At 46.2% G+C, this 24,390-nt stretch overlaps 1 protein-coding gene across 3 annotated transcripts in view; it reads left to right on the top strand.

Annotated features, from left to right (window-relative positions):
- ALX4 (ALX homeobox 4) overlaps nt 1–24,390 on the top strand; it is a 114,936-nt gene that overhangs the window by 46,823 nt on the left and 43,723 nt on the right. Inside the window, exon 1 of one of the 3 annotated variants that reach the window (XM_077322241.1) lies at nt 7,086–7,239. The exons of the other annotated variants lie outside the window; for them this stretch is intronic. The gene's annotated coding sequence lies outside the window, so the exon portion shown is untranslated. Of the gene's footprint in view, nt 1–7,085; nt 7,240–24,390 lie in introns of those variants that run through there. 3 annotated transcript variants of the gene reach the window in all.

The following is a 24,390-nucleotide window of genomic DNA, read 5'->3' as shown; positions in this document are numbered from 1 at the left end:
GCCGCTTTGAGCCTCCTTCGGGTAGGGAAAAGCGGCATATAAGAACCAACTCTTCTTCTTCTTCTTCTTTTAGTTACAGACTCTTACTTAAAATCTTTAAAACCGGCAAGAGGCATTCCAAAAATGTAGACAGCTTCTATTAGCATTACCTTCCACCCAGAATAACCGATTTAACTCTCCCCCCTCCCCGCCCCACCTTGCTACCTCTCTAATGGTAGAACTCCCTCCCAGTTTGAAGTGCCGATTCGTACTTTCAAAGTGGAGTTCTTTTAACACTACGCTAACCTGTCGTGTGATGTGGCTTGGGGGTGGGTGGGGGATACACAAGGGAATTTAATGAAAGCCATCTGGGTTGGTAAAACTAAAGCATGACTCACAATAGGGTTGACTTGGACCTGGTTCATGGGGCAAGGGAGCAGAAAAAGACGTCTGGGAGGTTAAGTTACACAGCGACGGATACGGCGGGGATGCGTGGTCTGTGGCGCGCTCCCTCTTGCCAGTGTCTTTTGCAGCAGCGTTGGTGCGCTCTCAATCTAGGGAGTAGCAGAAACTATTTGCGGCCGAAGTTGCGCGAGAGGAAAGGGCAGATGTTTCGACACAGACAGCGCCTCCGAGGACACGCGCCCTGGAGCCCGTTTGATGCTGGCCGCGGGGCAAACCACTGTCTCCAAGTCCTCACAGCCCTAGAGCGGTTCCAGGGTTGTCGCTTCGGCCACGGAATCCAGGACCAGAAGCCCGGGCGTCGGAAGCGCTCGGTCCAGTGCATTTGCACCCAGCGCCACTTGGGCGAGCCGCTTTGCCAAGCCCCAACTCGAGCCCAGCCGCCACACTTCCCGTGCAAAGCCAAGCCCCCCCCCCCCATCAAACGCCTACTCGGGGAGATGTCCGTGCACCTGTGGCGACTCCGAACAAGCCTTGCGCGGGGGCTCCGTCCTGCCGCCCGAAGTGGCGTTTCCTGGAGAGTCCTCTCGGGTCCTAAACCTCTGGCCACGCCTAAGGCAGTCCGAAAAGCGACAGAAGCATCGGCATGCGTCTTACGCTCATCGGAGAGAGCCAGTTCCCAATGGAAGAAGCGCCAGGGTCGCCGGGATGCGGCTGAAGAGCGGGTCTGGATCAGCTAGATTCCTACCTTCGGAGTAAACCTCTGGTCTACTGCTCGGCCTTCTTAATTCGTTCTTCAGGAACACTGGCGTTTAAAAACAAAGAGGGGGGCTCTCACCACCCTTTGTCCTCGACTTCCACAATTATCCCCCCCCCTTATTTTCTCGGCTCAGCGGGTGAAGACTTGTAAAGCAAGGGGGGCCCAGCTGACTGGCTTCTGAGAAAATTAGAAAATGGATTTGGTCAGTCTGCGGATCGGGGCCTTCAACTAAGGGACCGGTTTGCGGGAGGGGGTGTGTGTGTGTCTGAGGAGCAGGCAGAGCAAACACCAAAGTCAAGCGGGACTAGTAGAGTTGATGGGGTTGATGTGACTTCTTTCTTTCTTTCTTTCTTTCTTTCTTTCTTTCTTTCTTTCTTTCTTTCTTTCTTTCTTTCTTTCTTTTCCCACTGATGGGAGGAAGAACTCTAAAGGCGACAAGGCTGAACTCTTACTGAGATATCTGGGAATTGTCATAGATGTCAGACATTGTAGGTTCCGAAGTAATTTCCTCTGAGTTCTGGTGGAGCTAACTTCCACATGAAAGTATGACATGCAATTGCACCTCCATACAAACATATTTTAAAACAAATCTTCAAGATTCAGCTAAAAATTCATTGAGAGCGAGTGATCCTTGTACTTTTTTTTTCAAATAAAGTCGCAAGGAACCCTTCCTCTGCACCTCCAGTGAGGTTTCTTTCTTTCTTCCCCACGGAATTCGAAGTGGAGTGACCTCAGAAAGGCAGTGGAGATGGCCTTAAATTCGGACCCTGTTTGGAGTTGCCGATGAGGCCTAATCAGGACCAAATAAGTTTCTGTCCTGAATTTGACCTTCTTTGCTCTCTTGCTTCGAAATCAGCGGTTTATGTCTCCACAAACGAACAGCCATCCAACTAGAAAAGCATAAGAGCAGGCTATATATTTGGCCTGGAGGTGCCAAAAAGTCTCTCCAAGGTGTTACGTCTGGAAGTAATCCCAGTGACTCTTTCTTCGGTTTGGAACGGAGATAAATTCTGTTCCTGGATGAGGCAGGAATTCTGTTCCTGTCTTGAATCATGGCTGGGGAGGCTGGTTGGGGGCCTGCGGGAGAGGAAAATGTGCCCTGGGTTGTTTGCCGGCCGGATTTTCCTGGCACGGGGGAATCCGGGAGTGCCAGACCTGGCAGCTCATAACGACCTGTTTGATGATAGAGCGGTCCTTAAGCAGCATTATGGGGACAAGGAAGAGAGGAGACAGCAGCTTCTCCCAAGTGGCATTTCCGGGCCATCTCCGTTGGGTTTTCTTGGAAACCCACAGTTTGGAAACAGCCCCGAAATGAAGGCACCCCCACCCCCAGAGGCAAGGACCGGAGCCTGCAGGTAGCCTGAGGAGAACTCGTCCAGAGAGGCAGCCGGAATGCTCTTTCTAGGGACTGAAGGGCGTGCTGAGCCGGTGCTTTAGGAGAGCCACCCCTGGGAACCAGACGAGCCAATGCCTATGGGGGAAACAGACAACTATCACTTGAGGCCTTGCACGTCTTATGTTGACTTTGGCTTATTCCTTCTGCCCTGGAAGTCTCTGGCACATAATCCTACGCCAGAAATCCAAGTGGAGTCATTACAAAAAGAGCCCCGATCCCGCGTTCAGGGCCAAATTCAGACATGCCAATGTGCCCTGTTCAAGAGGGCCCGGAGCACTAGACAGCTGCGTATTATTCCCACACTGACATCCAGTCATTAGTCTCAGATTTGGAGGTCCCTCACAGTCTGACATTTTAAGCTGCAGGTTTCTGGGTAAATTCGGCCTCCTCTTGGCTAAGCACTGTCTGTGCTTTTCTCCTTGGCTTGCTCCTCTGCATGCCAGCAGATTCCTTGAAAGACCCTGCCCCGACCACCAGAGTCACCGCAGCACCCCCAAAGGGGGGCAGCAGAAGTCCCTTTAATCTCCCCGCTTCGTTGCCATGCCCACCTGCTCCCCTCGGTATCTCCAGGCCACAGTCTTGAGTTAGCAAGTAGCCACTGGTCTAGAATGGATTCAAGTGGGTAGCCATGTTGGTCTGAAGTAGCACAACAAAAATGGAGTCCAAAAGCACCATTAAGACCAACAAAGATTTATTCAAGGCATGAGTTGTTGAGCGCATGCACACCTTGAATAAATCTTTGTTGGTCTTAAAGGTGCTTTTGGACCCCATTTTTGTTAGTCTAGAATGGTTCTGTTTCCAGACATGAAGCCCATCTGTGCCAGACCCATGCATGTTTATTCAGAAGTAGATCGCCTAGAGTACAAGGGGAATTTACTGCTAAGTCAGCGTACATAGGATCGCAAAGAAAGTAAAAAACGCTGCACGCACGGGGAGAGCGCGGCACACACGCATACACCAGGCACCCAGAAGATGGTCGTGCCATCTGAGGGGACCTTTTCCCCGAGCGCAACACGGAGATCAAACCAGAGCAAAGCCCACCTAACTGATTTAGGTCCAAAAACATCTTCCGTCTGTCTCCCCACCTAGAATTGCCTTCTCCAGGAAGACTCCCTGCCCTGGAAACCCGTTTGATAGTTTGGGATTCTGGTTAACAGATTTCAGACCATCTTGCCTTTTTGAGCTGCCCTGGTCTTTGTAGCCACATGTTAGTGAATACACTGCCAAGCTGACTCCTGCCGGAATTCACCAAAGATTACTGAGACATCCTTCACCGAATGACCCTTTTCTGAAGACGAGCTCCCGAGAGTCCCCCTGGATTCTCATCATTGCTTGGGAAGGAAAACTAGCTTTCTGCAAGGCAGAAGAATGGTCTGGAAAAGAGTTGTGCTCCAAAGACAAGAATTAGGACCTCCGTTCCAAAACACCCAAGGCACCCTTTTAGCATAGGGGAGCTGTTGGCCTGCGGGACCAGGCAGCTCACTTGGGTAACCCTGGGCCGAACGCTCTGCTCTCACTCAGTGTTGTGAGGTTGGAATGTGGTGGGGGAGAGACAACACTGGCTCCTTGGAGGACAGGTGGGATAAATAGCGGAGGAACATAGGAAATTTTTTGCTGAGATGTTCCGACTGGAAGGCAGATTGTAAAGCGCTTTGGTCTAGAACGCACATCTGGAAAGCGTCCTATAAGAGCAGGGGTAGTCAGCGAATGCTGGCAGGGGGCTCCTGGGAATTGTAGTCCATGGACAGCTGGAGGGCCGCAGTTTGACTACCCCTGTATAAGAGAGTACTCTTGGATAAAGGCACCATACGGAGAAAAGAAGTCTCCACGGGAAATTCTCCCGCGACAACTCTTAAGCATTCATGACCTCGGCTTTGAGCTTGTGGAGTCTGCCTGGGGCTTTGGAGACCACACCATCACGTTGGAGGAAAGGGGAAAGGAATAGTTCCAATGAAACTGCTCTGGGGCTTGGGGTGGGGGGAGGTTTCCCCTCCCCTTCTTCCAATAAGGTGGGGTTGTTAATCTGCGCTGTGGTTTGTGAGCGAGCCAGAGGCTGAGATCGGGCCTCGGGAGTCAATCCCATATTAGGGGAGGGCGCGCGCGCAGTGATTCTGTTTCTTCTTTGGAATTAGTGACAGAAAGAACTGTTGGAAGAAGTGCGGTGGGGGGGGGGGATGGCAGCAATTGTACTCGGTTTGAAAGGTGGCCAATTCAAGTCCATTAACTAGATCCGGCCAGGCTCAGGGATGCCTATAGATTTGGGGATGTTTATGGACAGTCAGGAAAGAAGGCTGAGATGTGTGTGTGTGTGTGGGGGGGGGGACTCGGAAATGTGTGTGCGGGAAGGGGGAAAGGATGTGGTGAGCGAGGGCCTGAGTTGTTTATCACCAAGGAAGAGAATGGGGCGTAAGAGACGGGTAAAGGCCACCTCCTTCCGGCAGCCTTTCTCCGTTACTGCTTTCCCCTCATAGTTTGTGTGTGTGTTGGGGGGGGGGGGACTGTCAGCGGTCGACGTGAGTGTGTTGCTTTTCTGTTCTCTTCAAGGCGCCTGAAGCAGCTGTGGAAATGCGACCCCCCCCCCCCTCCTCAGGATCTAGGAGAGGGGTGATGGTGGTTCGAGGCCAAGCCAATGCCGTTTAGCGAGCCAGCAACAGCCAGTAGCAGGCTTGTCCCTCCTTGCGGGGCTGCTGTACTGTACAGGCCGAAATTCAACAGGAACACGACCCTTAGGTTTGCAATGCAATGAAGGGAAAAGCGCTCCGGTCTGGCAGCGGAAGATCCCTTTCCTCCCCCCCCCCCCCAAAAAAAAAAAAAACAACCCCAATTCACCGAAGCTTCCCAGCTCTGGCTTTCGGCGTCTCGGTCGCGACGGGTTTTCCGTTGTAGCTCGGCACGCAGCTGCCTGCCTGCCTGCCTGCTTCTGACGGGTCGGTCCGTCGCGGTTGGATGAGGCCTGACATGTGATCTGGCCTGGAAGTGGCGTCGATCCAAGTCGCGGGCAGGTCGGGCTGCGCGGTCTCCGAAGCCTTCCCGTCCCGAGATCCCTACAGAAATATCCTGCAGGTAGAAAAGTAGCACTGCAAAGTGAGGGAGAAAGAAGGCTCATCTGCCGTTGCCAAGGACAATTTGTTCAAGCCCATCTTCTGACCAGCGCTTGGTCCCTTTCGAAAGCCTCGCGTGGGAGGCGCTCTTTCAGCGGGATGGGTGTCTGGCCTTGCTCACTTTCGTCTTCGTTCTCATCGGACGTCCTGAATGCGTTTTAGGTCGTTCAGAATATACACTGGGGGGGGGGGGGGGCTTCGAACCGGCTGATCAGTAGACCCAGAATTGGTGGAGAACTGGAGACGCTTCTTCTTCTTCTTCTTCTTCTTCTTCTTCTTCTTCTTCTTCTTCTTCTTCTTCTAAAGCGAGGCAATGCTTATTTTCAAACCTGATTCCCCCCCCACCCCAAGCGCGCACATATCACGGGACTCTATGGGCACTTTCACACATGCCAAATACAGCCGCTTCAAGTGTTTGCAATAAATCCAACCAAGTTGCATGGAAAGAGATTGCAAGCATCCCCCTTTCCCTCCTGAGGGGTTTCAACTGCAGTTTGGCCGGCGCCAAGTGGGAAATCTTCCAAGGTAGTGGAGAGGCAAGCGGGCACCGCCAGCCCCAATTTCTGACACAGACCATCTCAGCCAGGCCAGGTCCAGGGCTCCAGGTGGGGGCCGCGGCTCAGGCTGAGCGTGATGCGCCGACCCTGCGGGGTCTGCTGCAGCCGGAAGAAGGCGGAGGGGAGCCACAGTTTGCATGGCCAGCCTCACCAGCGAACGAGCACACCTCAGCAGGTCCACCCCCGCAGCGGGGAAGCGTCCCAGGGGAGAAAACACTGAAAAAGGCGCAAAAAGGAAAGACCAGCCGCGGGAGGAAGAGGGCCGTTTCAGAGGAGAGGCGTGCTGGTGGGTAGTGGACGAAGAGGAGCTGGTTTTTTGCACCCTGCTTTTTACTACTCGAAGGAGTTTCAAAGAAAAGCAAGATTCGGCTTATAATCTTTCTTGTCTCACAACAAACACCCCGTGAGGGAGGCGGGCTGAGAGAGAACTGCTGTACCAGAAAAGCTGTGGAAGAACAGTGACTGGCCCAAGGTGGCGGAGTGGGGAATCAAACCCCGCTCGCCAAATTACAGGGCCCCGCTAGCCCTCCATAGCGCCTTAGAAATCGACAGGATGTTCCGGGTCTGAGCTCTCGACAACCAAAGCTCCTTTCGTCCGAAGAAAGAGGAGAACGTGCTTCCTCATTGAAATGAGCTGGAGGGGGGCGGGGGGATTCATGCCCCGAACTGCAAAGGGAAGATTGTAGAAATGGGAGGATCCCAATGTATGTTTCAAAGAGGTAGGGATTTGCTGAGCAGAAAAGGGGAGCCGCCGTCCCCAAAAGATCCGAGTCAGGATTCGAACTCGCGGCCCCCTGAGGGGCGCCGCTCCTCCCTGCCTGCCCGCCGGCTGCGCTTCGGTCTTGCCAGTCTCGTCGCGGCTCCCTCGGGCCGCGGCTGACTTTTGGCGCGCCTTTTCCGCTCTGGCAGCGCGCGCGCGAGCGGGAGAGGAGGGGCGGCAGGGCGAGGAGGGGCGGCCGGAGTGGCCCGCGGTTCGGCGGAGGGCCTGCCTGGGCGGAAGGCGCCGGAGCTCTCGCCCTGTGCCCGCAAAGCCAGGCCTGGAAGGTAGGACTTGCCCTGCTGCGCCGCCTGCTTGGCCGCGGTGGCGTTGTCCGCCCAGGGGTGGAGTCGCCTGACTGAGCCGCGGCTCTTCTGGGGTCCGTGTAAAAGGCACCGTGTGGGAAGCAGCCCCGCGTCCCGAGAGCCCTCCCGCCCAGACTCCCCCTCGCGCCGGTGCATTCTTTCGTTCTCGGGCAGGAAGAAGAAGGGTTTCCTTTCCCCACTCGGCCTGTTTATTTTCCAGTTGCCCCGCTGGGGGATTAACTCTGCTTTGGGGGGGGAGGGGGCTTTGCTCACTACAGCCCTGTCAGGGGTTTGCCAAAGCCAAAACAACACGAAGAAGAAGGGGAGAAGAAAAGGCTTTCCTCCCCATCCCTCCACCCCTTCCAGCCTTTGAAAGCAAAGCCACCCACTGCAAAACAGATGGAGGAGACTCTGACTGGGTGAAAAGTTGTGTTTGTGTGTGTGTTTCCCAAATGCATCTGGCTGCATGTGAACGCCCCATCCTCAGCAAGATGTTCTGGGGACCAGACAGCACATCTGAAGGGTGGGTGGCTGGCTGATCTGGGCCTGCCGGCTATTTATGCTGTGCTCCCTTTGAATGCGCCTTCAGTGTGGTTGCATGACTAAACGAGCGGGAGTGATTCAGGGGCTGCCTTTCCGGGGAGGTTCAAAACAAGTTGCGAATCAATCCAGGCTCCACGGCTCAGCCTCCCAAGTGAAGGGACTGCGGGCTTCGGGAGAGCTCCTTTGCCGTCTTCCCAGACAGCAGACTTATTCCTTTCCACATGATGCATTTCCTTGCAGGAGGGACTGGGGGCTCTGGTCATCAAAAAAATGGCAGCAAGGAGGCCTTCTGATTTATCTGTCATGCTGGTGCCATAGTAGGCCTCATACTGAATGCTGGTGGCTTCAATATAATAAAGATGAGAGTCAGGATCTGTTTGTTTGTTTGTTTGTTTAATTCATACTCTTCCCCTCCCGACGGGTGCCTTACAATATATTTCTTTTTCATGTAGGGAAGTCCAAGAGCTCGTCTATACCCTCAAAGTTATAATCTTTTTATATCACGAAAATAGATAGATTCAGGTGGGTAGCCGGGTTGGTCTGAAGCAGCAGAAGGAAGTCTGAGTCTAGTGGCACTAAATTTTATCCAAGGTGTAAGATTTCCTGTGTGTGCACACGTCCTCAGACGTGTTATCCTTTTTCCAAAGAATTTGTGGCAATGGTGGTTTAGTGAATGTGCTGAGAAAACCTCTTTTACAGATACACAGAACAACAGGCCCAAGAATTCTTTAGAACTACAATCGCCAGAATTCCCCTAGGGGGAAAGCAGGTAAAACAGTTTAATGTGTGTCAGGCCTTGTGGAAAAGGGATGTGTCTGTGCGAGGGGTGGTGGTGAAGTAACTGCCTCATGTTTTATGGTGAGCTGGTGTTGGGGAAAAAATGCAGGAATGTAAGCATCTACAACGTCCAGACCCATCATTGGACATTTTGGGAGGGGGAGGGTGTGTTGACATGACCGTATATGGCCATATCACATGGTGAATGTTTAACAGATTTAAAAATATATAAAGATTAATTAACTCACACCTATTTGGGAAAACCTTTCAGGGCCATCAAGACACTCCAAAGTTTCATGAAAACCTGGTTGGGAAAGCCTAATCTTGGTTGTGGTCTCCTTAGCATTTGAAGTCTTCAAAACAATAAAGTGGGTCAGACTATCAGGTGAATTTTGTATTAATTCAAAGGACAGACTGCAGGATCTTGGATCAAGCTTCAAGATTCTGAGCTGGTTCATTAGAAAGAAACTATTTAACAGTGCAACCCTAAGCAGAATGATACTCTCTGTTCCCTTCATAGACATACATTTTAGAAACAGAAATGCAGCACAAACCAATGTATTTTCATGTTTTCTGTGGGACACATTTGCACTTCCTTGGAATCCAAAATAAATAATCAAGAGTCTGCATAATTTCCTGCATTTCTGTAATACAGTTTAGCTGCTGCTGTCAGAATCAGAGCCTTTGAAGCAATCTGTTGCTTCAACAAACATGGGTTTATTGATATAGCCAATTTCATTTGGTATGAATCTAATGTGACTAGCAACACGGGAACCAAATAAGTCTCTTGACAGCTTGGTGTGGTGGTTAAGAGCTGCAACTTCTAATCTGGAGAGCCAGGTTTGATTCCCTGCTCCTCAACATGCAGCCAGCTGGGGGACCTTGGGCTAGTCACAGTCCCATTAGAACTGTTCTCACAGAGCAGTTCTGTCAGAACTCTCTCAGCCCCACCTACCTCACAGAGTGTCTGTTGTAGAAAGAGGAATGGTAGGTGATTATAAGGCACTCTGAGACTCCTCTGACTAGTAAGAAGCAGGGTAAGAAGAACTCTGCTTTTCTTTATGTTCATGCCATATAGTGCATTCTTTACTTATCCTGTCAATACTATTGCTTTTTTTAAAAAGCAGACTTGAGCACTGATAAACCATTCTCTCTTATTTCACAGAGTAGTTTCTTTGTATTAGACAACTCATAAAGAAAAGCGTGAGTGTACAGTCTGACAATGTGTCAGTGTTTTTATGTGTACTTCTGACAATGAAGCAGGCTGCTTTGTTTGAAGGTAACTGGCAGCCCAAACAGATGCAGGTTTAGAATAAATGCTATTTAGTTCAGTGTGTCTTTTGCTTAAATAATTGTACTTAGAACTGCAACCTTAGAATTCCATTGAGTTCAGTTATTCAAGAACTCCTGATTAACCCTGGATTAAGAGCCAGCATGTTGTAGTGGTTAAGAGCAGCAGACTCTCATCTGGAGAACCGGGTTTAATTCCCCACTCCCCCACATGCAGCCAGCTGGGTGACCTTGGGCCAGTCACAGTTCTTTCAGGGCTGTTCTTGCAGGACAGTTCTCTTCGAGATCTCTCATTCCCACCTACATCACAGGGTTCTGTTGTGAGGACAGGAGGGAAAGGTGTTTGTAAGGCATTTGGGGACCCCTTCAGGTAGTGAAAAGTGAGGTATAAAAACCAACTCTTCTTCTAACGGCTTTGCTAGATCAGGCTGAGTCTTTATGTCCTCTGCTAAATATTTAAATTAAATCCTAGATTATGTGTTGTGGTGCCATCTTGGATTTGGCTTCAGAGCTGCTGGCAGCAGGGGCATGTAAGGGCAGAAAAGCCTCACATGTGACTGTCCATTGAGGTCTCATGCTGGGAAATGAATAATTCTGCAGGTCGGGATGTCAGTTGGGAGCTCAGGAGATATCATGGCTAGGCTGGCATGCTGAGCTTGCTCCTGGAAGTCACACCTCTGCCACCCATGTTCTGTGGCTCTGATTCTTGCAGACTCATTCTAGGATGGCCTGCACTGGCCTGGATGCAAACTCAGAAGGGATGGTTGTGAGCACTTTGCAAAATCAAACTTCTGCCTAAGGTTTATAATACTGTAGTACAGAATGCATTCATGTACTTTTTCTGTAGTCCTCATTAATCCTTAAAATAATCCTACAAGATTGGTCTGTGTTATTTTCCAAATTTTACAGATGTGGAGCTGAAAGATACCGGATAAGATCATTTTGTGAGCTTTTGGATGAGCTGAAATCTGAACAGAATTACCAGTGACACTTATGTGGAAAAACTGGCAGTGGGGAGAGGGAACCCTGTAGTACACCTCTAGTTTAATATCATTTTTCTCAAGATTGGCAGCAAGGCCATTGGCTCCACTTCCTGTATGTGCTTTTATTTGTGTAATTAAATACCACCTTGGTATGATGCATAGGCAAAAAATCCCATTTAGCTATGATACAGTGACCCTTTTTGTCTTTGGACAGGAAAGTCATGGAACAGAGATATGGTAAACATATATCTTTTAAAGCTGATGAAGGTGTGGTTGATACTCTTTCCTTGGGTGAATGCAGTTGGGACACAATCGGAGGCAGGGTCCAGTACTTAGGTTGGATTTGTGCTAAAGGATACTGGAGGCTCAGAGGGTGGATTCATGAGTCAGTGTAACCGCTTACCAATTTAAGATGGGGAAAAGGGCTTCTTTCACTGTGGATATCAGATGTGGTCTGTCAGGTCTGCTTGCTTTCTAGATAAGTCTTATTGATTAGTGGGCTGTATATGAAAGAGCAGCGTTGTTGAGATCTGGCTAAGTGATTTTCAAGTCTTATCTAGCTCTTCTTAGTTTCTATAATTCTAGAATGCTGAATATGTCTAGTAGCAAAAGTTATGGTTATGGTTTTCCATGACAAAGTGCTAGGCAATCCCTGTTAAATAGTCATGAAATCCATCTGTCATTTTCTGCTTATCCCATGGTGGTTGAATAGACTGTACTCCTGAAAACTGCAATCCATAGTTCCTTATTTGAATGTTCTCCCATGTGAAAAACATCCTTCAAATAACGATCTAGCAAGTGAAGTAGAAAAGGCCTAATCCAGGCCCACTGTTCTAGTTGAGTTTTCTGGGAGCATTCAAAACGTGGCCCCATGCTTTCAGCCTGAGTGGTTTGGCCCATTCTGCTGCCCTAGGACATTGCTACCTCGCTCCCACCTCCTTCTGCGGTGTACCTAGAACAGGCCCCCCTCTCTCTCTCTGGACGGAGGAATGTTTCTGGTCATGTTAAAAGAATAGCTATGGTTGTTCATTGGATGGTTGTTTCACACATGAAGAACTCACTGCACAGACGGCACCTCTGCAAGTACCCTGGGTATGTTTCCACATGCAATCAACACATTTCTACACATCTACACCTTTCAGGAACTGCCAGTCAAGTGGGGTTTAAACAGGCACATGCAGATTTGTGCTCAGGCTTCATGCAGTTTCTGTTGTAAAGGAGATTTATATAGAGATAGTGAGAGAAACTGACCACAGTGGCACAATTTACAAGGTTTCTCCTTTGCTGCTTTATACCAATTTATAATAATATATTTTTTGTCTCTTTGGCTTTTGTCTAGAAAGGTGATAACTTTTCTTGGTCCTTAAGATGCCATATTTTTGTTTTCTGAAGATGCATGGAAACATAGTTTGTGTAAGGGATTCAGTGCTAGGTGAAGCAGCTCTGAGGGTTTGGGGGAAGAACCTTCTGTAAATTGAGGCTAATATGCCTGAGGAAGCAGATGAACATTATTTGTCCCTCTGTGAATTCAGAGAAAACTAAGCCAGAGTAGAGCTGTGAATGTCCCAGTTGTGTGAGTCCACTGCCCAAACATGATTCAGCACTGGGTGCAATGAATGTTGAACAAGGCCGAACTGTGCATCAAAGAAACATCAATCAAACATCCTTGTTAAGCAGTTCTGAGCATCCAACTAACTGCCAGAAATGGCCATCACCTTCATGTTCTGCCCGGGAATTTCTTGGTGGTACCAGGAAGAGACAAAATTCAGGGCTACACAGCCATTATTCTAATCCAAGCAATTCTCACGATCATGGAAGTGTTATGTCCCATTTATTTCAAAGAAAGAGCTGACACCATGCTTGTTTTTCCCCCTTGTGATCAATGAATCTGGAAATGCCCTTATGGAGTTTTTTGAAGAAATCCAATGCCCCCAAATATCTGTTAAAGATGTCACATGACAATAACCTTTGCTGCAAGAAGCTAACATGGTTACCCCTATGGGATTCTCAACTTGTTTGTCACTCCTGAAATCTGCTACTAGAGGCAAAATAATTCTTTATATTTGCATATTTTAGTGGACAGATAAAGGCATGTTTTTCTGTGCCTTTAGGGCAAAAGTGATTAATCTCAGAAAACACTCCGTTCCCTGAAGTGAAACTGTTTTCCCAGACATTTCCCATAACCTGCGTAGGATGCTGTGGAGTCTTGTGAGGAAAATGGACGAGAACAGTCATCTCCACCCTCCACATATTCCCCTCTCGACACAACCCCCACCAGCTTGCTCTTTCCAACTTCTTGCCTGCTTCTGATTTAATTGTCTGTGAAGCTTAGAAAGAGGCAGTGTGCAGCTTTAACAAATGAAGACGGCAACAATTCAGATTGCTCTCCTTTCCAAAATTTCTCCTGCTCTGGATGCTGACGGTAGCTTGGGAATCAGCCACTGCCAGAGCTGGCCAGATCCCTGCCCCCTTCGATTTCCTGCCACAAATTCCAGTATCTTTCATCTATTGGAATCTAAAATGTTTATCTCTTTTCCTTCTTCCTTCATTTCATTCTTTCCAGACCCCTGCAGATAGGCATATCTCAAAACAGTTGGGAAAACGGAAATGGGCAGGGAGGGGAGCTTGACATGGGCTTTTCAAAAACTTCAAAGCAATTCCATTGGTTTCCATGCATCCCAGTTGTCTATTACTACATGCACATGCTTGTTATTTCTTTCACCCACCCCAGTCCTCCACAAACTCCCTCGGACCTAAGGAATGCTTTGGCCAGGACCATATTTGTACACCATCACCATTTCTCCACCATTAGCATTACTGATCTGGATAGAGAAAAGAAACAAGAAAAAATAACATCCTGATTCACTGTGTACTTCATAGCCTGCCTTTATCCTTACTGTGGGCCTAAAGCAGTTTACGGTTGTTCTCATATATTCTCTTTTATCCTCACAACAACCCTGTGATGTAGTTTAGGCTGAAAGTATGTGACTGACCCTAGGCCATTCCTCAAGCTTTCATGGTCAAATGGAGATAAATAAAATAGATTTGAACCTGGTTGTCCCAAGTCCTAACCTGATACTCTGACCACTATACTACACAGTCTTTCTTCATCAATAATGGTATAACACAGTGCTCAAAGTGGCACTGTGTGTGGTTTTATCCAGGCATTTTATTTATTTATTTATTTATTTATTTAGACTTCAGTATAGATCTGTATTTATGCATGTTTCCACTATGTAGAGATGCTGTTCCATAGGTTGGGAATGGGATCAGCTGTCAAAGGAAATAATCACTCCACTTAAGAAGGGAAAAGCTTGAACTTATCATCCCCCTCCCCTGTATTGAGCAAGGGACAGGAAAAGGGCACCCTCCATAAATGCAGGCACAGTTCCCTGGTAAGTTTTGAATGGTTGAAAATTCAAGAGCACAGCTATTAGTCATAGATGCGTAGCATCCCAAAGCTGGAAAGGACCAAAGGGCCATTAAGTCAGTCTCATGGTATGATCCTCAATGACCCACTCAGTACCTACCTATACAGTGCTTTCTAGATCTCAGCATGCCATAAAAAGAATAGATGGTGTGCTTAAAGGAGCTTATGGAGTAAATTATCTCAGGCAATTTACGTGAATATATTGAGCCAGGTGCTATAAGGGAAGGCAACTAACTCCCCACACCAGGAGCATAAACTAGTCTAACTTAGGGGGAAATTATTTTTCATTTGTCATATGGCAAATGGAACTTCAGAGTAAACGAAGTCCCTCCACCAGACCACAGTTGAGGAGATTTAACTTCAGCTTCTCTATACAACCGGACAGAATGCCCAGAGTTGTGCCAGTCTAGGCATCTCTGGGTGCAAAAGATCTCTGTGGTGTTGAAGAAAGCCAGGAGTGTCGGCAAACGAGCCCAATGGGATGTGTGATGGTCCATTAACTGGATTCCCAAACAATCTCTTTGGCCCAAACAGAATACAATTTCAAGCACACCAGAGGGTGTTTTCTTTTTCAGACCCATTTGTCTCTGAGGGTTGGTTTCATTGACAATTATTGGTAAATCCTCAGTAAATCTAGTTCTTTTCTAAATAGGTGCTTTCATGATTTAATCAGACATGTAGAGCTTGAGAACTCCCCAAGGATTAAAACAGTGAGAGTCACAGTCAGCACAAAGAATGCTAATTTGACATTGTTCACACATACTTTTACCTGTGAAACAGTTTCTAGACTGATAATGAGCAAGGATGGCTTCTTAGTGTCTCAAGCTGGGCAAGAAGCGCATTTTGATTGAGGCTCCTAGAATATACATGCTTTTCTAGGAAAACAGCCAAGTTGGAAGCCGCTGACAAGGAGATATACGTTCCTTCCCATGCAGATGACACCCCTTGGATTGTTTTACCCCAGGTAGCTTTTCAGTTTACCTGTATGCCTGATTCAGTCCCCAAAATTGTATAATCTCATTTTGTTAATCCAGTGACACCTATGTTCATGGTATACACTTTTGTGTACACAGCATGCTTCCTCAGACACAATGAAATGGGAATTACAAACCCACAAATACAGCCAGAGGGTGGGCCGTGAATTAGTAAATGTACACAGCACATGAGAGCTTATACCTTGATTAAGATTTTGCAGGTGTGAAAGGTGCCACTGGATTCAAAATTTGTCCTGCCCACCTGAATATATATTTTTTTATTTCATAGTGCTTTGTGTGTGAAATTTGTCAGCGATTCTGGATTAGACGGGAGCAGCCATGCTTCTTGGACCTGCTGCCCAGAGAGGCCATTCCTGTTTCCAGCTCCTTCGGTCCCTCTGGCTGTCCAAGTATAAGTCTGAGACGGGAGGGAAATAGCAGAGGGGGAAGTGGGAGAGCTCTTCAAAGAGAAGGCTCCTCTCCTCACAGAAGAAATAAGAGGTGTGACATTGTAGCTGCCATTTAGAGCTATGATGGATGGAACACTCTGTGGTGCTTTGCCATTCAGATCAGAAGCCTGAGTGGTGCTAATGAGTCCCCCATATTGGCAGCTGCTGTTCAGACAGAAGGCCAGTGCAGTAAGTCATGCTTGAGAGACAGAGGTAGAGGGAGGAGTGGGGGGAGGAGGGAAGAGGGAGCTGACAGAGGCTGCAAGTTTATTAAACTTCAATTTAACTGCTGTTGAAATATGCTCCTCTAACTCAGGGCAGCAAAGGTTAATGGAATCCTGTTTGTAGATGTTTTATGACGCTCTTCTGGGATACGTATAAAAGACTGGGGCATTCGGAGTAATTTAAATAAATATTTGTTTAGACTGTGTAAGGGGAACCGGGAGTCATCAAACATTTTCTTCCCTTCCCTCTCTCTTTCTGCCCCCTCCCCCTGCTAATTATTTACACTTATAATGATGCAGCTCTTTGATTTCTGCTGAAGGAAGTCATGGCTGGGCCCCAGCAAAATGTTAGACATATGTACGCTGACAGAAATCAGTTTTGTGTACCTCTGTGCAATTGCAGTCCTCCAGAACCATCTTTTATTTAGACCCTAGCTCAAGAAGACAGCTATGAAAGTGTCTGGCTTTCTGAAATGAAGGGCACAGAGGTAGTCAAAACTAAGCACCTTTAGGCGCTCCTGATATCAGTGCAAAAGATTTAGGCCTCCAAGTCAATTCTCCTTGCAAAATGAATGGGCTGTAAAAGTACTTAATAATGGCATGTGGATAGAATAAGGGTTTTGGTATGGTTGATGGTATGAAGCTATTTAATGAAAATAGCACCTTTTCTTTTTAAAAAATGAGCAGAAAATATTGCTCCTTTGAATGGTATTTTAAAGATTTTGCTTGAATGTTTTGCTTGCACGTAAGAAGCGCAATTCAGAGAAATTCAGGCATATTTAAAACTGCAGTGCTTCATGTGTACCGGGAGTCCCATTAAACGCAGGGGACCTTACTCCTGAGCAAACCTTATTAATCAAAGTTCAGAAGTGTGCCGTTCAAGCAATTAAATTAGGCTCACTGAACTCAGCAGTAAGCCCCTTCTCCAAGGAGGGGCACCAATTAATAGCAGCAGGTCTGTGATTAATAACCAGTTACCAGTTCATTAGTTAGGGAATGAATGCGGTTGAGTAAAAGGGTAATATATGACAGCTTAGCTAAATTCCGTGTTGATGAACATGCACTGTTTGGGGACATCTGAAGCCCAAGTATTTCTGCGACTGCTTGCTGCTCTTTGGATGCAGGGGAGCAACTGCCAAGAAGGGGAGAGGAGGACTGAGAGACACATTGGCCATTTCGGAGTGACTGCTTTGATTCTGCTTCTACCCTGCAACTCATAACTTCTTTCACACAGATGACTTATAGGTGACGAGACCAGCAGGGAGTGGACGACTGACAAATTAATATTCATTCATTCTAAGTTTATTTTAATGTAATTATGACAATACTGTCCATGGCATAGAAATGTACTGGACTTTGGTACAGGGCTGTGCTCACATTTAATAGCTTTAATGTTGAACAAATAGTATTGGATATAATTTTCAATGAGTGCAATTTTAAATATTATTTTACTTTGCTTATACCCTGCCTTTCTTCCCAATGGGGCTCCAAAGAGGCTTACATCTCCTCCATTTTATCCTCACAACAACCCTATGAGGTGGGTTAAGCTGAGCATGCATGATTGGCTGAAGATCACCCATCAGGCCTCCTTTGTAGAGGGGGGAGTGTCTCAGATCCTGATCTGAGATGAATCACTGAGCCACACTGACTCTCTCTACAATGAGTTGTCTATTTTCTCCTGAAAAACAGTAAAAATATACAAAACACAGTGAGTTTACCTTAGGATCTTGTAAACTTCAGCTTCCATGCCTTCTAAGACTGGGATTAAATTTCTTGATAGTTACTTCTCCGGGGTTTAATGGAAAGCACATTTCTAAATTTACCACTTCCACCCAACTCGGATGAAATGCTCAGGGATTGCATTCCTCACACAATGGATTCCCTCCCCCCCACCCAAATTTCAGCCCGAGAGGTGAAAGCATTCTCTAGGTAATTAACATTCTGATTTACAGAGTGGACACAGCAGCCAAGAGCATCTCGCTCCTGCCTTAGGATCCTCAAAGGGCAGAAGGCTTTGTTTTAAAAAATGAAGTATATAGGCAAGGACAGTGAAACTCAGACACATACATTGATCCCCACCTTCATCATTCTGCTTGACTGGTTTCAGCATCTTTCTTCCAGTCTACCAAATTTTCGTATCAGATTATTTATTTATTGTATGGCATGAGTGTAAATATAGCCAGGCGATCTGAAGCTTGTCTGGCTGCAAGGAAAGAGATGCTCAGAGGTGGTTTGCTACATCCTGTCCCCGCATCAAGGCCCTGGTATTATTTGGTTTGTTCATCTTTCTCCTAAAGTGTTAAAAACTGCTGGGGGGGGGGAGAAGCTGCAGCTGCATAATGCTTTCACATGAATTATGGCAATTGAAAGATCATGAATCAGTAGTTCTTTCAAAATAAAGAACTGATTTAATCTTTCCTCAGCAGCAGTTCCTCTCATCTGGTTTGGTGTATGTGTGTATTATGGGGTATTTATGAAGCCAGTGACCCTGCTTCTGTCTTCTTTTAAATATCTTAAGAAGTCTTTTGGGAATCACACACACACACAATTGCCCATTTCCCCTGACTGCTGAACAGGGGGAGCCTGGCATGTGCCCTTGTTCTTCCTCTGCATTTCTGCCTGCCGACCAGCTAATGTAAACAAAATATTTCTCTCCATCTCCTGCTGACCTGTGGACTGGTTAGTTCTGTCTGCCTGTTACAATAGTACTTGTGGCCTTGTGTTCCCCCATCTGCCCTGCCTGTCTGCCAATATAAACGAGCAAACCATTTCCCCAGCCTGCCTAGGACATATACTGTCTCACATAGAAGAATGATTCTGGCAATGAGGACCTGTAATTAGAAAAGTGTCAAAGTCAGTAGGATGACCAATGGTTGATGAAAGAGGTCAATGTGCATGAGTCTATTAAGTGAGAAGTTGTTCACCATCCTTGTCACACACATAGCTGTGGATGCTGATTCCTTGATGCTTGCTTTCCAAGCCCTTTCTGCAGCCCCCAGGGAAATTGAAACCAGATTGTAAGACACCAAAATGATGGCTAGATTGGAAGGTTCCTGTCTGTTTGCTAAAGTCAGAAATAACTTCATTTGGATTCGGAGCTTTTTTGAATTGTGCAAATAGGGCAGGGTTTGGAGTTGAATGATGAAGAATAAAGTTTTAACTGCACATTTTAACTGGTCCCAGCATAACCTTAAGAGGTGCATTCTTCAGTGGTGATAGAAATGGGGTGCTATGGGATTTTCCAGCATTTATCCAGTTTATTGGGTTTCATATCCATTTGCCTGGGGGCTTCCCACTTTTCTAGGTTGACACTTTAATGCTGAAAGAAAAATGCTTTACCTACTTCCTTCAAATAAGCTGGAAGAGCATTTTCTTCCTTTGCCTGCACTGCAAATAGCTTCCATGTAGTTTTATATTATTTTTAAAATAGTGCCACACCTTTTTTTTATTTCAGCATCCTTAAAGTGACCCTTATTTGTTTTTGTTGCAATTAATGAACAGGACTCACCCTCTGGAATGTATCTGTCCTGTAAGTCACTCTGATGACATGTGGGGGGGGGGAATTGCTCTCTCTGTGCACTTGTGCATGTTTCAATCTAAAACCTTGTTATGATGCCCCAAATAACATCTTCCAATATTTCACAGAAGAATCCAGGGATATTCTTGTATCCTCCTCTTGATTTGGGGGGTGATGCTAAGGAGGTGGAATAAATGTAGCATGCATGTGGAGAAAGCAGATGTAGTATGTTATAGGGTTTGTTTGGCTGCATAGGTGCAAAAAACACCAGATCATTGGTTATGAAAATGGCTGTCCTAAAGGTCATCTGAAACCATTTGGGGGTGCAGGTGACTACAAGGACCAGAGTGAGCTCATTGGGAGCTTGCTTCTTCATTGGGTACAAAATGACCATGAAATATAGCCTGTTGCTTGGGAATTATATATATTTCTAAATTCTGAGAAAAACAGCAGATAAACTTTATTTACCGGTATATAGATTCATTATGATCCTTACCCCCCTTCAAGGATCGCTGCCTTGTTGTGGCAAGGGGGCTTGCGTAGTTCAGTGAAGCTATGAGCTATACCGTGCAGGGCCACCCAAGACGGACAGGTCATAGCTGAGAGCTCTGACAAAAGGTGATCCACTGGAGAAGGAAATGGCAAACCACTCCAGTATCTTTGCCATGAAAACTCTATGGACAGTTCCAATAGGCATAACGATATGACGCCGGAAGATGAGCCCCTCAGGTCGGAAGGTGTCCAATATGCTACTGGGGATGAGCAGACGGCTAGTACGAGTAGCGCCAGAATGAATGAAGCGGCTGGGCCAAAGCCGAAAGGACGCTCAGTTGTGGAAGTAACTGGTGGCGAAAAGACAGTCCGATGCTGTAAAGATTTTTATTCCATAGGAACCTGGAACGTCAGATCCATGAATCAAGGCAAGCTGGACGTGGTTAAACAAGAAATGACAAGACTGAACATCGACATTTTAGGAATCAGTGAACTAAAATGGACAGGAATGGGTGAATTTAATTCAGATGACCATCAGGTATACTACTGTGGACAAGAATCTCGCAGAAGAAATGGAGTAGCCTTCATAATCAATAAGAGAGTAGGAAAAGCAGTCTTGGGATACAATCCCCAAAATGACAGAATGATCTCAGTTCGAATCCAAGGCAAACCATTCAACATCACAGTGATCCAGGTCTACGCCCCAACCACTGCTGCTGAAGAGGATGAAGTTGATCAGTTCTATGAAGCCCTACAACACCTTATAGAAGCAACGCCCAAAAATGATGTGCTTATCATCATGGGGGATTGGAATGCTAAAGTAGGAAGCCAAAAGATAACCGGGATAACAGGCAAGTTTGGCCTTGGAGTACAAAATGAAGCAGGGCACAGGCTGGTAGAATTTTGTCAAGAGAATACAATGGTCATAGCAAACACTCTTTTCCAACAACCCAAGAGACGACTCTACACATGGACATCACCAGACGGTCAACACAGAAATCAGATTGACTATGTGCTCTGCAGCCAAAGATGGAAAAGTTCTATCCAGTCAATAAAAACAAGACCAGGAGCTGATTGTGGTTCAGATCATCAGCTTCTTGTTGCAAAATTTAGGCTTAAATTGAAGAAAGTAGGGAAAAGCACTAGGCCACTCAGGTATGAACTAAATCATATCCCCGATGAATACACAGTAGAGGTGACAAATAGATTTAAGGAATTAGATCTGATAGACAGAGTGCCTGAAGAACTATGGACGGAGGTTCGCAACATTGTACAAGAGGTAGCAACTAAAACCATCCCAAAGAAAAAGAAATGCAAGAAATCAAAATGGCTGTCTGAGGAAGCTTTACAAATAGCTAAGGAGAGAAGGGAAGTGAAAGGCAAGGGAGAAAGAGAAAGATACACCCAATTGAATGCAGAATTCCAGAGAAAAGCTAGAAGAGATAAGAATGCCTTCTTAAATGAACAGTGCAAACAAATAGAAGAAAACAATAGAATGGGGAGGACCAGAGATCTTTTCAAGAAAATTGGAGATATGAAGAGAACGTTTCATGCAAAGTTGGGTATGATAAGGGACCAAAATGGTAGGGACCTCACAGAAGCAGAAGAGATTAAACAAAGGTGGCAAAATTATACAGAAGAGCTATACAAGAGCGAGCTTAACATCCCTGATGACCACAGTGGGGTAGTTACTGACCTGGAGCCAGACATCCTGGAATGTGAAGTCAAATGGGCCTTAGGAAGTCTGAGCAACAATAAAGCTAGTGGTGGTGACAGCATTCCAGTTGAACTCTTCAAAATTTTAAAGGACGATGCAGTAAAAGTGCTACACTCAATATGCCAGCAAATTTGGAAAACTCAACAATGGCCACAGGATTGGAAAAGGTCAGTTTACATTCCGATCCCAAAGAAGGGCAATGCCAAAGAATGTTCAAACTACCGCACCATTGCACTAATTTCTCATGCTAGCAAAGTTATGCTCAAAATCCTACAAGCTAGGCTCCAGCAATATGTAGACCGAGAACTTCCAGAAGTACAGGCAGGATTTCGAAGAGGCAGAGGAACTAGAGATCAAATTGCCAACATACGCTGGATCATGGAGAAAGCTAGGGAGTACCAGAAGAACGTCTACTTCTGCTTCATTGACTATGCTAAAGCCTTTGATTGTGTGGAGCACAACAAATTGTGGCAAGTTCTTAAAGAGATGGGAATACCAGAGCATCTTATTTGTCTCTTGAGAAATTTATATGCAGGTCAAGAAGCAACAGTGAGAACTGAACATGGAATCACTGACTGGTTCAAAATTGAGAAAGGAGTTCGGCAAGGCTGTATACTGTCGCCTTGCCTATTTAACTTGTATGCGGAGCACATCATGAGAAATGCGGGATTAGAGGAGTCACAAATTGGGATCAAGATTGCAGGGAGAAATATCAACAACCTCAGATATGCAGATGATACCACTCTAATGGCAGAAAGTGAAGAGGAACTAAAGAGCCTGTTGATGCGGGTGAAGGAAGAGAGTGCAAAAGTTGGCTTGAAACTCAACATCAAGAAAACAAAGATCATGGCATCCGGCCCTCTCAATTCCTGGCAAATAGATGGGGAAGAAATGGAGATAGTGACAGATTTTATTTTCCTGGGCTCCAAGATCACTGCAGATGGGGACTGCAGCAAAGAAATTAAAAGACGCTTGCTCCTGGGGAGGAAAGCTATGGCAAATCTAGACACCATCCTAAAAAGCAGAGACATCATCTTGCCAACAAAAGTGCGTTTAGTCAAGGCTATGGTCTTCCCAGTTGCAATGTATGGCTGCGAAAGTTGGACCATAAGGAAGGCCGAGCGTCAAAGAATTGAGGCTTTTGAACTCTGGTGCTGGAGAAGACTCTTGCGAGTCCCTTGGACTGCAAGGCGAACAAACCGGTCAGTCCTAGAGGAGATCAGCCCTGACTGCTCTTTAGAAGGCCAGATCCTGAAGATGAAACTCAAATACTTTGGCCACCTCATGAGAAGGAAGGACTCCCTGGAGAAGAGCCTAATGCTGGGAGCGATCGAGGGCAAAAGAAGAAGGGGACGACAGAGAATGAGGTGGCTGGATGGAGTCAGTGAAGCAGTAGGTGCAAACTTAAATGGACTCCGGGGAATGGTAGAGGACAGGAAGGCCTGGAGGATCATTGTCCATGGGGTCGCGATGGGTCGGACACGACTTCGCACCTAACAACAACAATGATCCTTACAACAAATGACTTGCAACACTCTCCCCTTCTCCATTGCCTTGTCATAACCCCCCCCCCCCGTGAGCTAGGTTAGTTGGAGAGTGTATAACTGGACTAGGTTTACTCATCAAACTGCCATGGGAAAGAGGAGTTTTGAACCTGGTTCTCCTGGACCCAACCACTATTCCACACTGGCTCATTTGTACAGTATCAACTGATGTTGGAGAGGGTGGAAGTTATGTGGAGTTACTTTGCAATTGGTCCTGAATAGCACAGGCAGCTTATAGGTGGGTTCCATTTCACCAAATCCCATGTTATAAAAGATGAGGTGGCCTTAATCCATATAGTTAGTAAGAGAGGTGCTACTTAATATGAAAACAAGAGTTTATAAGCGTGTTCCTATTTTCATCTGTGAAATGCTGGAGGATACGCTTAAGTGTGTTTATACAGAAGTTAGCACTACAGGATTTAGCAGGTATAATCCCAATTTAAGCATGTTTAAGACTGCAGCCATGGTTTGTTTTGTTTTGTTTGTTTGGGAAGTTATTTCTGGCATTTTCATGCTCAATGCCACCTAGTGGCTAATGTTGAGTACCACTTTCTGAATTGTCATGCCACTATTACATTTGGTTACTTATCAATTCTGTGCACATGGCAAGTGCCTGGGAATTTATAAAAAGAGAGAACCTGTCCCAGGCTATCAAAATCAGTTAACAATATATTTATACAATCTCTATTCAAAGTAGACCTTTTTTCGGTGGTTGTTTCCTCCTGTGATTTTGAAACTTATCCTAGAAGTTTTCAATATTTCAACCAACTCCAAGTTGTAATCAAAATTCTATGCTAGGCCTTCAGCTCGCAGGTATGTAAGAGCTTTGTCCAGATACCACTAGTGAAAGGTCTACTTTGAAAATGGAACAAAATCTAGAGGCCTTTCTGGTTGATTCATTTATCATTAAAATAGAGATTATATCAATATATTGTTAACTGATTTTGATAGCCTGGGACAGGTTCTCTCTTTTTCTGTTAGAATATTTATTTAAAACCACTGTTTTTTTGTGTTGTGGGAATTTATAAAGCCAAGCAGTGATACAACAAGTTATAAAAGCAGTGTGCCTGGCATCTAAAGACAGAGAAAAAGGAAGGTTCCCCCTTCTTGAGCAAAAGCTGTTCTCAGCAAAACCTTTCTCTTTTTCTTCTTGGTCATCACCTTAAAACTAAATATTTGTCTGCAAAGAATGG

This window comes from Paroedura picta, chromosome 2 (assembly GCF_049243985.1).
Source record: "Paroedura picta isolate Pp20150507F chromosome 2, Ppicta_v3.0, whole genome shotgun sequence".
In the NCBI taxonomy this organism is placed as follows: domain Eukaryota; kingdom Metazoa; phylum Chordata; class Lepidosauria; order Squamata; family Gekkonidae; genus Paroedura; species Paroedura picta.
Note: the sequence above shows the minus strand (reverse complement) of the source record. Positions and strands in the feature narration are given on the sequence as shown.